General features: G+C 42.8%; 1 pseudogene; it reads right to left on the bottom strand.

Moving 5' to 3' along the window:
• Positions 1 to 317: 317 nt before the first annotated feature.
• Positions 318 to 15,500, bottom strand: LOC125446647 (nuclear factor 7, ovary-like; annotated as a pseudogene).
• Between the last annotated feature and the right edge of the window lie 308 nt (positions 15,501 to 15,808).

The raw sequence follows: 15,808 nt of genomic DNA, 5'->3' as shown, positions 1-15,808 counted from the left end.
CACAAACTTTGAATATCCGACTGATCAAATATTTATCTATTTCAGTCTCAACTATACACAAAGACTCTACCTCCACAGCTTTCTATGGCAAGGAGTTCCAAAGACTCACAACCCTCTGACAGAAGAAATTCCACTTCTGTCAGTTTTGGTAATAGCCAAGTTAAGTTGTGAGGCTTAACTTGCCTCCTTGTGGGGTCTTATTTCAGTTGTTACATGCTATAATGCTTAAATCATTATTTATGTCCTCAACTGTTTGAGAGATTACTTAATAAGTAGCCAAATTAAAGGTAACTTGTGGTGAGTTACCCACAGCACCTTGCTTGGAGGGAAAGAACAATTTGGGATAAGGGTTTAATTCCCACTTCCATGGCTCACAGCAAATGTTGGGAAAACATTTGTTGCTTTGCTCTGCTTACCTACTCTCTACTCAGCCCCAAGATCATGTTTCATGAAATGTCAGTTGAACCCTTCCCCACACCTTGTTGGGGTTATCATCACAAATCTATCTCTTTCTGCTCGGACGAGAAGTGAGGAATCTACAGTCCAAAATGACAGAGTTTAAGAGGGGTAACATTGGTACTGCTTTGTACAATCCAGGAGGTAATAAAGGAAAGTATTTCTCAGTGAATGTGTTGGTGAATGTGTAGAGAATGGACATATCATCAGCATTGTAAAATCTCACCAGTCCTCCCTCATAGTCCTGGTAAACTCCGACGGTCCTGGGCTTTGCATTTGGAGTCAGGGGCACTAATGGACTTTCACTAGTTGCCAGCAACACAGTCCAGTATCCATTCTTAGGACCCAGTGTTAGGTTTCCCTTCTGACTGGCTGACTTTCTAACCACACCCACATTCCACTCAGTCCTATCCCTGACTTCCTCCTCCCAGGAATCTTTCCCGGAAGAGAATCCCTGCAATCCCAGGACATATGGAACCGTGTTGAATCTCTCTGTATTGTTAGGAAGCCATAATTCCCTGTCACTGTGTCTCATGTTGGTCCGGTCTTCAGACAGGATGAGGCCTGGATGCGCTGTGTTTGAGTCCAGGGTCAAGGAGGCTGCATCTAGAGAAAGTTAAAGTAATTTAAGTTTTACTCAGCAAACAGTGGCAAGATCACACAGAGTCATCATGGATTTACAAAAGCAACATCATGCTAGACAAATCTACTGGAATTCTTCAAGCATGCAACTTGTAGAGTTGCTAAGGGGAGCCAGTGAGTGTGATTTATTTGGACTTTCAGAAAGCTTTTGATAAGATCCCATGTACAGACTAACGTATAAAATTGAAGTGCTCTGGGATTGGGGGTAGTGTATTGAAATGGATAGAAAACTGGTCAGCAGATAGGAAACAGAGAGGAGAAATAAACAGAAATGAAAACAGAAATTGTTGGGAAAGCTCAGCGGGTCTGGCAGCATCCATGGAGAGAAATCAGAGTTAACGTTTCGGGTCAAAGTGACTCTTCCTCAGCTTTTCCAGCACATTCTGTTTTTGTTTCTGATTTACAGTATCCAAGTTCTTTCAGTTTTTATGTGGAAATAAATAGTTCTTTTCCCGAATATCAGGCATGAATTGTGGGGTACTGCAGGGATCAGTGCCAGGACTCCAGCTAATCACAATATACACTAATGATTTAGATGAGAAAACTAAATGTAATATCCCCAGATTTGCTGATGGCGCAAAGCTGGGTAGGAAGGTAGGCTATGAGGAGGATGCAGCGATTCCTAACCATGATTTGGATAGATCGAGTGAGTGGGCAAACGCATTGCCAAGGCAATATAGTGTTGGATAAACGTGAGGTTATCCACTTTGGGAAATGGAAAATGGCAAGCTCGATTATTACCTGAATGACTATACATTAAGAGAGACCTGGGTGTCCTTGTACATCAGTCAATGGAATGCAGTGGGCCAAGAAGGCAAAGAGTATGTTGGCCTTCAGAGTGAGAGGATTTGAGTACAGGAGCAAGGATATCTTGTGGCAATTATACAGGAATGTGGTAAGGCCACATGTCGAATACTGTGTGCAGTTTTGGCAGAATACTGTGTGCAGTCTACAAAAAGTCGACACAGAGAGGTGCTGCTTTAAGGAATATAGGAGAAGGGCTAGGCCATTTGGGGCATCAAACCTACTCCACAATTCAATAAAGTCATGGCATGATCTAGTTGTAGCCTCAATCCGACGAAGAAATACATAGTCTCCACAACTTTCTGTGGAATACAATTCCACACAATAATGATGCTTTGGGAGAAAGAAACCTTTCTCATCTTTGTCTTAAAGAGATAGCTCTTATTTGTAAAACATGTCGCCTAATTTTAATCTTGCCCACAAGAGGGAACATTTTCCTGGTTTCTACATGATTGTATGCATTGCACATGCTCGAAAGGATCACCTCTCACTCTTCCAAAATCCAGTAGATATAACCTGACAGTTCAACCTTTCCTCATAAGGCCTCCATCCCAGGAAGGGCACCTGCTTTGAATAACCTCAGGAGATAGTAGGAACTGCAGATGCTGGAGAATCTGAGATAACAAGGTGTAGAGCTGGATGAACACAGCAGGCCAAGCAGCATCGGAGGAGCAGGATCGTGATGTTTCAGGTGTAGAACCTTCTTCAGAATAAATTTCCTGAACAAGGTTCTAGGCCGGAAATGTCAGTGTTCCTGCTCCTCTGATGCTGCTTGGCCTGCTGTGTTCATCCAGCTCTACACCTTGTTTGCTCTGAATAACTTCTGGATTAATTATATCTTACCTTTTATTCAAATATGGAGACCAGAAATGTGTACAGTACCCAAGATGTGGTCTCACCAACATATGGCACAGATGCTTACTCACTTTTATATTTCCCTTAAAGTACATAGTATTCTATTTGTATTTCATATCACCTCCTGTACATGAAAACAAACTTTATGTGATTCTTGTACCAGGATCCCATATCCCTCTGGATGCTAAGTTCTGCAATCTTAATGCACTATAGCAGCATACCACTTTTTCTGTTCTGCTAAAAATTGACAGAAGTTACACAACACCAGGTTATAGTCCAACAGGTTTATTTGAAATCACAATTTTTTGGAACGCTGCTCCTTCTTCAGGTGAAGTGGCTTCAAAAGGTTGTGATTTCAAATAAACCTGTTGGACTATAACCTGGTGTTGTGTGATTCCTGACCTTGTTCAACCCAGTCTAACACCGGCACCTCCACATCATAGCTACCACCGACATCACCTTGAACTACAACTTCAACAGCTAGTTCTTTTTCCCCCAACTCTCTTCACCTGTCTAGATTGTTTTGCAGACTCTCCACCTCCTTTCGACAATCTATTCTCCTATCTAGCTTGGTGTGAAAAGTGAACCTGACTACCACACGTTCAGTCCCCTTATCCAAATTTTTAGCATAGGTTGTAAATAGTTGAGGAGCCAATTCTGATGTCTACCTCTGCTAGTTTCAGCTTGCCAAAACGTGAAAATTCCAGTTTTCCTTATCCATTCCTTGTAATTAGTTAACCAAGCTTTCATTCATGCAGCAATTTTTAAGGTGATCCCTTAGCAAATAGCTTTTTGAAATCCAACACACTACATCTACCAGTTCCTCACTATCCACTGTGAACATTACTTAATCAGAAACTTTAGAAGGTTAGTTAAATGCAAATTTTCTTTCACAAAGCCATATTTGTCCTTGTGAGACTTCAGAATAGTTTCTAATTGTCTTGCTTTTACCTTTTAAGCTAATTGCCTATTTCACCTTACAAGTTCTGCCTTAGTACCTCATAATTACCATTATTTTGATGTAAAGTATTTGTCCTGCACCCAAACTTCTTTCTTGCAAACTGAAGGTGTAGTTTTGTCATGTTGTGATTACTATTACCTAAAGGCTTCTTTGCCATGATGATATTGATTAATTCTGTCCCATTGTACATTACCTGTTTTAGGAAGCCTTGCTCCTTAATTACAGCTGCAAGAAGTTGTCCTGAAAATACTCTACAAACACATTTTCTGGGGCAACTTTGACAATCAGATTCTCTCAAACTACGTGTAGATTAAGTTACACCATGCTTTTTGCAGTGCATTACTCACACACCCCATTTATTTCTTCGCTATGCCCAGTCTTACAGTGTAACTTCTGTTTCGGAAGCCTGTAAACAACTTCCATAACTGAGCTCTTGCATTTCATAAAGTTTGATCTTTCAATTTTTCAATCTTTCAGTGCTGAACTAATGTCATTCTTATTTAACAGAGATAGCCTACCATCTTTTCCTAGCTTCAAGTCATTCTGATATGTCAAATGCCCTTCAACATTCAGCATCCAATTTTGAATATTAGTTTGATTGAGCCCAGTTAAGATCCCAAGGGGACATGAATGGGTGGATGTTAAAAGGATGTTTTTTTCTGGGATTAAGGATCATACTTTAAATATATAGGGTCATCTATTTAAGACAGGGTTGATAAACATTATTTTATTCCTCAAATGATCGAGTCTTTGGAATTACCTTCTTCAAATTGCAATGGATGTAGAATCATTAAATATTTTTAAAGCACAAGTCAGTGGATTCTTGATTACTAAGGGGATGAAAGATTATCAAAGATATGCAGGAGTGTAGAGTTGATATTGAAATCTGATCTCCCTGAATGGAACAGCAGGGTTGAAGAGCCGAGTGGCCTACTCTCACAGCCAACCACGTCACTGCAATGCCTATCAGGTCATGCATATTCATCTCCATCTATGTTAGCAATTCATCCCTTTTGTTATGAATGCTGCATGCATTCAGAGATAGGGCCTTGAACTCATTCCTTATTTTTGGTTTCACCTGCTGACGCTTTTTTAAATGGCTACATTCCGACCCATTCTGCCACACTACGTTTGCAAACATTACCCAAACTGCTGTTGTGCTACATTACCTTTCTGTTTCCCTTTGCTTGACCATATCTCCCCCCATCTCACCATTTCGTTTCAACCCCTCTCTTCCTCCATGCCACTTCTTACCTGGAGCAATGATTGGCTTCAGCTCCTTCCATACTGCATATAGTAACGGACTTTGAAATCCTATGTACTTCCCTCTCTCAAACACCATTAGGTTCACATCATTGCTGCTCTCTGAAATTGCCCATTCATTCACTTTGTCTTTGTATCTTTTCAAGTGGGATTAATTTAATCACTTGCTACTGGACACAAACTAGGATCAAAGTGTAATACTGTATATGAGTTTTCATAAGATACTCACTTCTCTTTCATTCTTTGCAATTTCTGCAAGAGAGAGAATTAGAAGCATTTTAACAAATATATCATGACATTTTGATTGTATTTTTATTTATTAAAGATTACTCAGTACTTCTAGGAAAATGTGAAAGGTTTTGGATGGAGGTTTCACTGACCAGGGTCTGGATGTGATAATCACATCAGTTACCCCACTTCCTGTTCTTTTCCCTACCCCAAACCTGACTGTACTTAGATAACAAAGTGTGGAGCTGGATAAACACAACAGGCAAAGCAGCATCTCAGGAGCACAAAAGCTGACGTTTTGGGCCTAGACCCTTCGTCAGAGAGCAGGGATCACCAGGGATCCCATTATCCCTGACTGTACTTGACAGGTTTTCCTCTGCTACTCAACACAATGAGAATTTACTGAGTTCTGAGGAAGGGTCACTGGGTCCAAAATGTTAACTCTGATTGTCTCTTCGCAGATGCTGCCAGACCTGCTGAGCTTTTCCAGCAATTTCTGCTATTGTTTCTGATTTACTCCATCTTTTAGTTTTCAATTGAGAATTTATTGATCCTTTCCAACATGTGACTGTTCTCAGGTGGTTAGTCTCATGAATCCAAACACATTTCTTCTGCCAGGGTAACCCACGTGGGACTGAACTTCCATTTCACATTCATTTAAAATTAAGGGGATAGGGAGGAAATCTGAATGCAGACAGCCCAAACAATGGCCCCTGCAACCCCACTGGAAATACTTGAGACTGATTGAATATAGTAATCTAGCGATGACTTGAGGAATTAAAGCCAGTGAGGATTAAGGTGAGAGAGGAAGGTCAAGATGAATACCTCTCCCTCATTCAGTCATTCTGACTGGATAACATAGAGTGAGTTCTGGTATCAATGAGTTCATAATTCCGGTAACATCTGTACATTGTTCCTTGAAAGTCATGTCACAGGGAGACAAAGTGGTGAAGAAGACATTTGGCATGCTTGCCTTCATTGGTCAGAGTACAGAATTTGTGACATCATGTCACAGCTATACAAGACATTGGTGAGGTCACTTTAGAATACTGTGTACAATTGTGGTTACCTTGTTATAGGAAGGATGCATTAAAAAAAATACAAGGATGTTGCCAGGACTGGATAGTTATAAGGAGAGGTCACATAGGCTAGGACTGTTTTCTCTGGACTGTTGGAGGCTGAGGGAGACCATACAGAGTTTTATAAAATTGTGAGGGGGCACAGGTAAGGTGAATAGATAAGGCCTTTTCCCAAGTAGGGGAGTCCAAAGCTTGAGGGCCTAGGTGAGAGGGAAAATATTTAAAAAGGGCCTGAGGGGCAACTTTTTCATTAGTGGGTGGTACATGTATGAAATGAGCTGCCAGAGGAAGGTGGGTACAATTACAACATTTAAAAGGCATTTGGATGGGTATAGGAATAGGAACGTTTTAATAGGGATATGGGCCGATGGGATTAGTTCAGTTAAGGAAACCTGGTCGGCATGGACAAGTTGTACCGAAGAGTCTGTGCTGTATGTCTCTCTGCTAACATTTGTGCACACAGATCAAAGTTATACTGCTGACAACATGTTGCTCTCAAGCTGGGAGAAGCCAGCACAACATGCATGTGTTTGAAGATGTTATCTGGGTTCTCAGTGTCCGTTTCAGTGTTTATTTTCATCACCTCAGTTCTTTGCCAACATTGAAAACACTGAGGGGAACTGCAGGAGGCTCAGTAATTCGCCTTTGCTCAGGGTCCAGCTTCTGAGCAGCCAATATGAGGCACTAACAGTGCGGGGTGGCCTCACCCATACTTCAAGCCCAATCCAGACTGACTCTTCTTTGTCCAAGATGATGTTACGCATCATTGTAATGGGGTTTAAGCTCTGTTGTAAAATAGTACGCTAAGAGCAAAAACTCAGAGATTGGGCTACCTTAAAAAAAAAATCACCTTGAGAAAGGAAGTGCCAGTATTCTGCTCATTGTCCACAACCAGGTCAAATGCAGCAAATTACTTTATTTGTTTCATATTCTCTTCCAATCGTTGCAGATCTTTCTCCTTTTGTCTCCTCAGCAGATCAATTAAATGCTTCTCTTTGCCTTTGAGGTATTGATGTATTTTGGCAAACTTTGCAGAGATGTCTTACTCCAAGGGTGCTGTGAATTGCTAAGAAAGTGACAGAAAATCATTTAAACGGTAGGTTGCTAAAGGGTTGCTGTGCTTAAAGGGAGCTGAAGTAACACTTACATCCAGCTTGGCAATCTCTTCTGTCGGTTTCTGTTTGAATTCATTTATTACTTGCATATCAATTTTCTCAGAAGTTAAGATCTCTTTCAGTTCATTCTAAAAATGGCATCAGATCTCATCATCAATCTTTGCAATTTCAACTTTTATATCACAAACCGGACAGATACAAGAGAATATTAGTATTTTTAAAAATATAATTTGGGAAGAAACAGCGGAGAATGGGAAACAAAAACAAAAACAAGAATTGCTGGAAAAGCTTGGCAGGTCTGGCAGCATCTGTGAAGAGAAATCAGAGTTAACGTTTTGGGTTGGTGACCCTTCCTGTTCTTTTAGCTGCTTTAATGATCTCCCATCTGGGGAAAGGTCAGAAGTGGGGATGGTTGCCAATGCCTGCTCAATGTTCAGCGCATTCACAACTCCTCAGATGCTAAAGCAGTCATGTTCAAATAATAACATACCCTACACACTTAGAATGGCTACATGAGCAGACCAGGCCTAGAACATTGGCGGTGAGTAACACACCTCCTGACTCCCCAAAGCCTGCCCACCTTCTTCAAGGCACAAGTCAGGAATGTGATGGAATGCTCCCCACTTGCCTGGATGACTGCAGCTGCAACAGCTTCCAAGAGGCTTGACACCATCCAGACAAAGCAGTCCATTTAACTGGCACCACATCCACAAACATCTAGTCCCTCTACCACCGACACTCAGCAGCAGCAGTGTGCCTTATCTACAAGATGCACCACAGAAATTCACCAATAATTCTCAGACAGCACCTTCCAAACTGATGATCACTTCCATCTGGAAGGACAAAAGCTTCAGATACGTGGAAACAACACTACCTGCAAGTTCCCCTCCAAACCGCTCCCCATCCTGACTTGGAAATTTATCACTATTTCCTCTTTGTCATTGGATAAAAATCCTGGAATTCCCTCCCTAATGGCATTGTGGGTCAACCTACAGCACATGGGATGCAGCAGTTCAAGAAGACAGCTCTCCAACACTTTAAGAGGCAACTAGGAATGGGTAATAAATGCTGGCCCAGCCAGAGACACACACATCCCATGTGTAAATAAAAACAGTCTTTTCAAACATTGTAATCTCAGGATTACTGCCAGAACCATTAGAAATAATAGCGAATACACAAAATGCTGGATATCGTAAATTAATGTATTGCTGGAGAGAAGATGGAGGGTTTTAGATTTTCCAAATGTTATAACCAATTCACTCAAGCTGGAAACTGCACAGTCCAACTGGGCTTTAACAGAAGAGAACTGATTTAAATGTTCTTGTAATACTGATAGCTCATGCAATTGGAAGGATTTAAACTAACAGCAAATCAGGAAGTTTTAGGAGGTAAAGTAAGAGGCAAAAAGAATAGGAAAAGAGACAGAAAGCAATGGAAAAAGAATTAGTAACATTTGCAGTGGGATGAGAATAAGAGAAAATGTCACAAGGCTAAAATTTGGTCGTCTGTCTATGCATGGAATGTGGTATTTAAAGTGAGTTAAAAGCACATAAAGCCACACAGGGGAATATGGTTTGATTTACTGTTGTCACATGTACCTAGGTACAATGAAAAGTTTGGTTTTGCAAGCAGATCATACCAAATAAAGTCCATCAGGGTGATAGAACAGAGCAAAGAGTACAAAGTTACGGCTGCAGAGTAGGCACACAGAAAGTGAAATCAACATTAAACTTGAAATTTGAGAGGTCAATTCAGAAATCTAATAACAGCGGGGAAGAACCTGTCCTGCAAACTGTTGGTACACATGTTTAAGCTTTTGTACCTTCTGCCCAATGGAAGAGGTTGGGAGAGACTGTAAATAGGGTGGGAGGGTTCTTTAGTGATGTTGCTTGCTTTCCCAAGTCAGCAAGAAGTGTAGATGGAGTTAGTGCATGGAAGGTTGGCTTGTGTGATGGACTGGTTCACAACTCTCTGTGGTTTCTTATGGCCCTGGGGAGAGCAGTTGCCATACCAAGCTGTCATGCATCCGAATAGCATGCTTACTATGGTGCACCTATAAAATATGGTTAGAATATGTTATGGTGATAACATAAATGGGGCTGGAATAACAGAAAACTCAAGGTATTCAGGAACATTGTGGTGAGTGGTTGTTTTTGGCCTGGAGGAGTTTATGGTGCGTTTCTCCAAAGGTCAACATGAGGGTCAACATAATAAAATATTATTAAAACATTAGACACATGTGCCCAATGGTATCAAAAAAGACTAGATTGATTTAGGATATTTGGTTGGCACGGATGAGCTGGACCAAAGGGTATATTTCTGTGCTGTATATCTGTATGACTCTAGGTGCACAGCTTGGAAACAGACACCTTGGTCCAACTTGTCCATGCTGACCAGACTCCTAAATTAATCTACTCTATCTGCTACCATTGGGCACATATGCCTCTAAACACTTCTTATTCATGTACCCATCCATATGCCTTTTAAATGTTGTTATTGTGCCGCCTCCACCACTTCATCTGGCAGTTTATTCCATATATGCACCACCTTCTGCATGAAAAAGTTGCCTCTTAGTCACTTTTAAATCTCACCTTAAACCTGTCTCCTTTAGTTTTGGACTCCTCTACACTGGGACAAGACCTTGACTGTTCACCCTATCCAATTTTCCCCAGACGCTGATGCTCCAATGAAAATAGCCCCAGCCCATCCCCCTTCCCCATTGCTCAAAACCTCCAATCCTGGCAGCATCCTTGTAAATCTTTTCTGAACCCTTTCAAGTTTATCTTTCCTACAGCTGAGAGACAAGAATTGAATGCATTATTCCAAAAGTGGCCTAACCAATATCCTGTACAGCCACAACATGACTTTCCAACTCCTATACTCAATGCACTGACCAATAAAAGTAAGTGTGCCAAATGCCTTCTTCACTATTCTGTCTACCTGTGACTCCACTTCCAAGGAACTAGGAACCTGCACTCCAAGGTCTCTTTATTTGGCTACATTCCCAAGGACCTTACCATTAAGTGTATACATCTGATTTGTCTTACCAAAATGCAATGCCTCACATTTATCTAAATTAAACTCCATCTGCCACTCTTTGGCCCATTCACCATCTGATCTGAGGTAATCTTCTTGGTTATCCGTTACACCACCAAACTGGTGTCAGCTGCAAACCTACTAGCCAAACCTCCAAATGTTCACATCCAAATCACTGACATGACAAAAATGACAAAAAGAGGTGGACCCAGCACTTAGCCTTGTGGCACACCATTGGTCACAGGCCTCCAGTCTGAAAAGCAACCCTCCACCACCTCCCTCTGTCTCCTACATTCAAGCCAATTTTGTGTATGGTTAGTTCTTCCTCTATTCCATGTGATCTAACCTTGCTAGCCAGCCTACTATGCGGAATGTAATGAAGTCTGTATAAACCACGTCCATTGCTCTGCTCTCAACAATCTTCTTTGCCACTTTGTCAAAAAACTCAATCAAGTTCAAAGAACAAAGAACAAAGAAACCTACAGCACAGGAACAGGCCCTTTGGCCCTCCAAGCCTGCGCCGATCGAAATCCTCTGTCTAACCTGTCACCTATTTTCTAACGGTCTGTGTCCATTTGCTCCCTGCCCATCCATGTACCTGTCCAGATATATCTTAAAAGACGCTAACATGTCTGCGTCTACCACCTCCGCTGGCAACGCGTTCCAGGCACCCACCACCCTCTGCGTAAAGAGCTTTCCACGCATATCTCCCTTAAACTTTCCTCCTCTCACTTTGAACTCATGACCCCTAGGAATTGAGTCCCCCACTCTGAGAAAAAGCTTCTTGCTATCCACCCTGTCTATACCTCTCATGATTTTGTAGACCTCAATTAGGTCCCCCCTCAATGTCCGTCTTTCCAATGAAAATAATCCTGATCTACTCAACCTCTCTTCATAGCTAGCGCTCTCCATACCAGGCAACATCCTAGTGAACCTCCTCTGCACCCTCTCCAAATCTTCCACATCCTTTTGGTAATGTGGCGACCAGGACTGTACACAGTACTCTAAAATGTGGCCGAACCAAGCTCGTGAAACACGATTTCCCATACACAAAGCCATGTTGACTATCCCTAATCAGTCCTTGTCTTTACAAATACATGGAAGTCCTAATCCTCAGAATCCCCTCCAACAACTTTCCTACCACTGATGTCAGGCTAACTGGTTGACTGTTCCTTGGCTTTTCCTAATTACCTTAAATGATGGCACCACATTAGCCAGTCTCCAGTCTTCAGGCACCTCACCTATGGCTACCAATGATACTGATATCTCAGCAAGGGGCCCAGCAATCACATCCCAGCTTCCCACAAAGTTCTGGGGTACACTGATCAGCTCCCAGGGATTTAACCACAATTATGAGTTTTAAGATCTCCAGCACCTCCTCTTCTGTAATATGCCCCAAGTTCTCTTTCTTCCATATCCTTCTCCATAGTATACACTGATGCAAAATATTAGTTTAGTATCTCACCCATCTTCTGCAGTTCCACACATAGGCAGCCTTTTGATCTTTAAGGGGCCCTACTCTTTCCCCAGTTATCTTTTGTCATTCATGTATTTGCAGAATCCCTTTGGATTCTCCTTGATGCTATTTGCCAAAGCTATATCTCATGTCCGGTTTTTGCCCTCCTGAGAATAATCCTACTGCCCTTATACGCTTCTAGAGATTCACTCAATCGCTGCTGTCTATACCTGACATATGCTTCCTTTGTTTTGACCACAACCTCAGTTTCTCTAGTCATCCAGTATCCCCTACAACTACCAACTGTACCCTTCACCATTACATGAGTGTACTGTCTCTGGAGATAACATAGTGTGGAGCTGGAGGAAGGCAGCAGGCTAGGCAGCACCAGAGGAACAGGAAAGCTGACATTTCACGTCAGGAGGCTTGAGTCTGTGGTTTTGAAATAAATGTTGGTTACAAGGTCGTCAAAAGAGATGCAAACAGGAAGGGGTGGGAGGTACCGGAGATGGTCCAAGTAAATTTCAGGTTGGGGTGAAAGGTGTTAGTAAAGTTGATGAACAGTTCAAGCTCCTTGTGGGAGCACGAAGCAGCACCGATATAGTCATCGATATAGCGGAGGAACAGGTGGGGGATAGTGCCAGTCTAGTTAGGGAGGAGGGACTGTTCTATGCATCCTATGGAGAGGCAGGCATAGCTCGGGCCCATGTGGTGGCCCATGGCCACCCCCTTAGTTTGTAGGAAGTGGAAGGAGTTGAAGGAGAAGTTGTTAAGCATGAGGACAAGTTCAGTTAAGCGGACAAGGGTGTCGGTGGAGAGGGACTAGTTGGGCCTGCGGGACAGGAAGAGGTATAGGGCTTTTAGGCCATCTGCGTAGGGGACCTCAGTGACCAATCCTGACCATTGCCTACCTGCACTCACATTTCTAAAGAAGGGGCCTGACCCGAAACTGCAGCTTTCCTGTTGCTCTGATGCTACCTGGCCTGCTGTGTTATCTCTGACTCCAGCATCTATGGTAGTTGCTATCATATTGTCTCTGGGCTCTTGTTTATCTCATTTTTGAAGGTTTCCCATTTTCCAGCCACCTCTTTACTTCAGAATGAATGTGTTCAATCAACTTTGAAAGTTCTTCCCAAATGCTGTCAAAATTTGCCTTTGTCCAATTTGGAATTTTAATTTTTAGATCAGGTTTATCTTTTTCTATCACTATTTCAAAACTCCTATTTCAAAAATTAGGGTCACTGGCCCCAAAGTGCTCCCCCACTGACACCTCAGTCACTTGCCCTGCCTTATTTCCCAGAAGTAGGTCAAGTTTTGCTCCTTCTCTAGTCGATACGTCCACATATTGAATAAAACAACTTTCCTGTACACACTTAACAAATTCCTCTCTATCTATGCCCTTAACAGTATGGCGATCCCAGTCTATGTTTGGAATGTTAAAATTCCCTGCAATTACTCTATTATTCTTACAGATAACGGAAATCTCCTTACAAACTTGTTTCTGAGTTTCCCTCTGACTATTGGGGTATCTATAGTGCACTCCCAAAAGGCTATCAACCCTTCCTTATTTCTTGGTTCCACCCAAATAACTTCATTGGATGTACTCCCAGAAAATCCACCCTAAGTACAGCTGTAATGTTATCCTTAATCAAAAATGCCACTCCCTCTCCTCTCTTGCATGCCTGCCACCACACCCATAGCATCTATACCCCGGAATATTAAGCTGCCAGTCCTGTCCATCCCATACACGTCTCTGCAATCGTTATGATATCCCAGTCCCACGATCCCAACTATTCCCGAGTTCATCTGCCTGATCTGTGAGGCCTTTTGCGTTGAAATGAATGCAGTTTATCATTCTCTACTTTGCTCCTGTCTGTCTTGACTTTGACTTGCTCCTTTTCCCAACTTTACCAGCCTCAGACTGATCTCTTTTCTCACTGTCTATCATGGTCCTACCCCTCGCACCCCACTAATTTAAATCCTCCCATGTGGCTCTAGCAAATTCCCCCATCCGTATATTAGTCTCCTTCCAATTTAGGTGCAATTGCAGGGAGGGGAGTGCAGTTAATAAAGCAGCCAATGGCAGAGGGGAAGTTCAATTGGGGCATTTACAAGGGCATTTATTGTTTATTTAAATAGAAACAATATCAGTGTTATGGGCAAAGACAGGAGACACAATTCTCATTCAGTGTGCCGACGGGCCTCCTTCTGCACTGTAACAAATCTGTTATTCCCTCCACATTAAACAAATTAAAACAACTCTCATCCCACACATACACATGCACAAACCACAGTATCTGACCATGTCCCTCACACTGAGCACCAGCAATCATGTTCAGGGCGCTGGTTTGAACTGGCTGCCTGGCTTGTGTGTTCATCCAGCTCTACACCTTGTTATACAATTAATAGTAGGGTCCTGAGTAGTGTTATCGAACAGAGGGGCCTCGGGGTGCAACAGCATAATTCTTTGAAGTTTGCGTCACATATACACAGGGTGGTTAAAAAGGCATTTGGCACACTAGCCTTCATTGCTCAGTCCTAAAAGTATAGGAGTTGTGAAGTCATGTTATGCTGTTACAGGACATTGGTTAGGCCTTTTCTAGAATACTGTGTCCAGTTCTGGTCGCCCAGCTATAGGAAGGTTATCATCAAGCTGCAGAGGGTTCAGAAAAGATTTACCAGGATATTGTCGGATGTGGAGTTTGAGAAAGGTTGGACAGGCTGGGACGTTTTTCACTGGAGGTTGAGAGGCGGCCTGATGGAAATGTATAAACTAATGAGCGGTACGGGTAGAGTTAATGGTCTTTGTTTTTTCACCGGGATGGGGGATTTCAAGACCAGGGAGCATACTTTTAAGGTTAGAGAGATTTTTAAAGACATGAGGGGCATTTTTTTTTTAAAACAGAGGCAGGTTTGCTTCCTGAGGAAGTGGTGGATGCTGGTACAATTACAATGCTTAAAAGTTATTTGGATTAGTACATAAATGGGAAAGGTTTGGAGGGATATGGGCCAAAGAACAGGCAGACAGGACTAGTTTAATTTGGGATTATGTTCGGCCTGGACTGGTTGGACCGAAGGGTCTGTTTTTGTGATGTATGACTCGATGGCTCCACACAAGCAGCGAGTCACTGTTCTCTCTCTCTCGCGCTCCCTTACCTTGATCTTTTCCACTGCATCAGCTACAGGCAGGAAGCTGTGACCTGAGTGAGCGGATGAATCTCGGCAGATGACCCAGATCAGAGCCACGTCGTCCTCGGGGAACAGTTCCAGCTTCTCGTCGTGCTCCAGGCAGTGAGAGGCCCGCTCCTCCTCAGGACCCGGGTTCAACTCCAGCTGCTGGGCTGTCTCACAGAGATTAGCCGGCACCCTGTTACCGATGTGACCTTTCCTGGGGAGGACAGCGCAATATTCCGGGCACAGCACCATCTCCCCCTTGTTTTCCCCAGCACCTCCGGATACAGGATCTTGCAGAAGTTGTGATCACAGAGCAGCCACACCGGCTCCACCATCAGAGACAGGCAGACGGAGCAGGTTAGATCCTCAGTCAGGTATAAATTCGGTTTACAGGTGGCCATCTCGTTTGCTGTATCTCACTTTACTTTCATAGAACATAGAACACAGAACACTACAGCGCAGTACAGACCCTTCGGCCCTCGATGTTGCACCGACCTGAGAAACTGAACTGAAGCCCATCGAACTGACACTATTCCATTATCATCCATATGTTTATCCGATGACTATTTAAATGCCCTTAATCTTGGTGACTCTGCTACTGTTGCAGGCAGGGGATTCCACACCCTTACTATTCTCTGAGTAAAGAACCTACCTCTGACATCTGTCCTGTATCTATCACCCCTCAATTTAAAGCTATGTCCTCTCATGCTAGCCATCACCATCCGAGGAAAAAGGCTCT

This window comes from Stegostoma tigrinum, chromosome 34 (genome assembly GCF_030684315.1).
Source record: "Stegostoma tigrinum isolate sSteTig4 chromosome 34, sSteTig4.hap1, whole genome shotgun sequence".
NCBI lineage: Eukaryota > Metazoa > Chordata > Chondrichthyes > Orectolobiformes > Stegostomatidae > Stegostoma > Stegostoma tigrinum.
The sequence above is the reverse complement of the archived record's forward strand: the minus strand, read 5'-3'. Positions and strand labels throughout refer to the sequence as shown.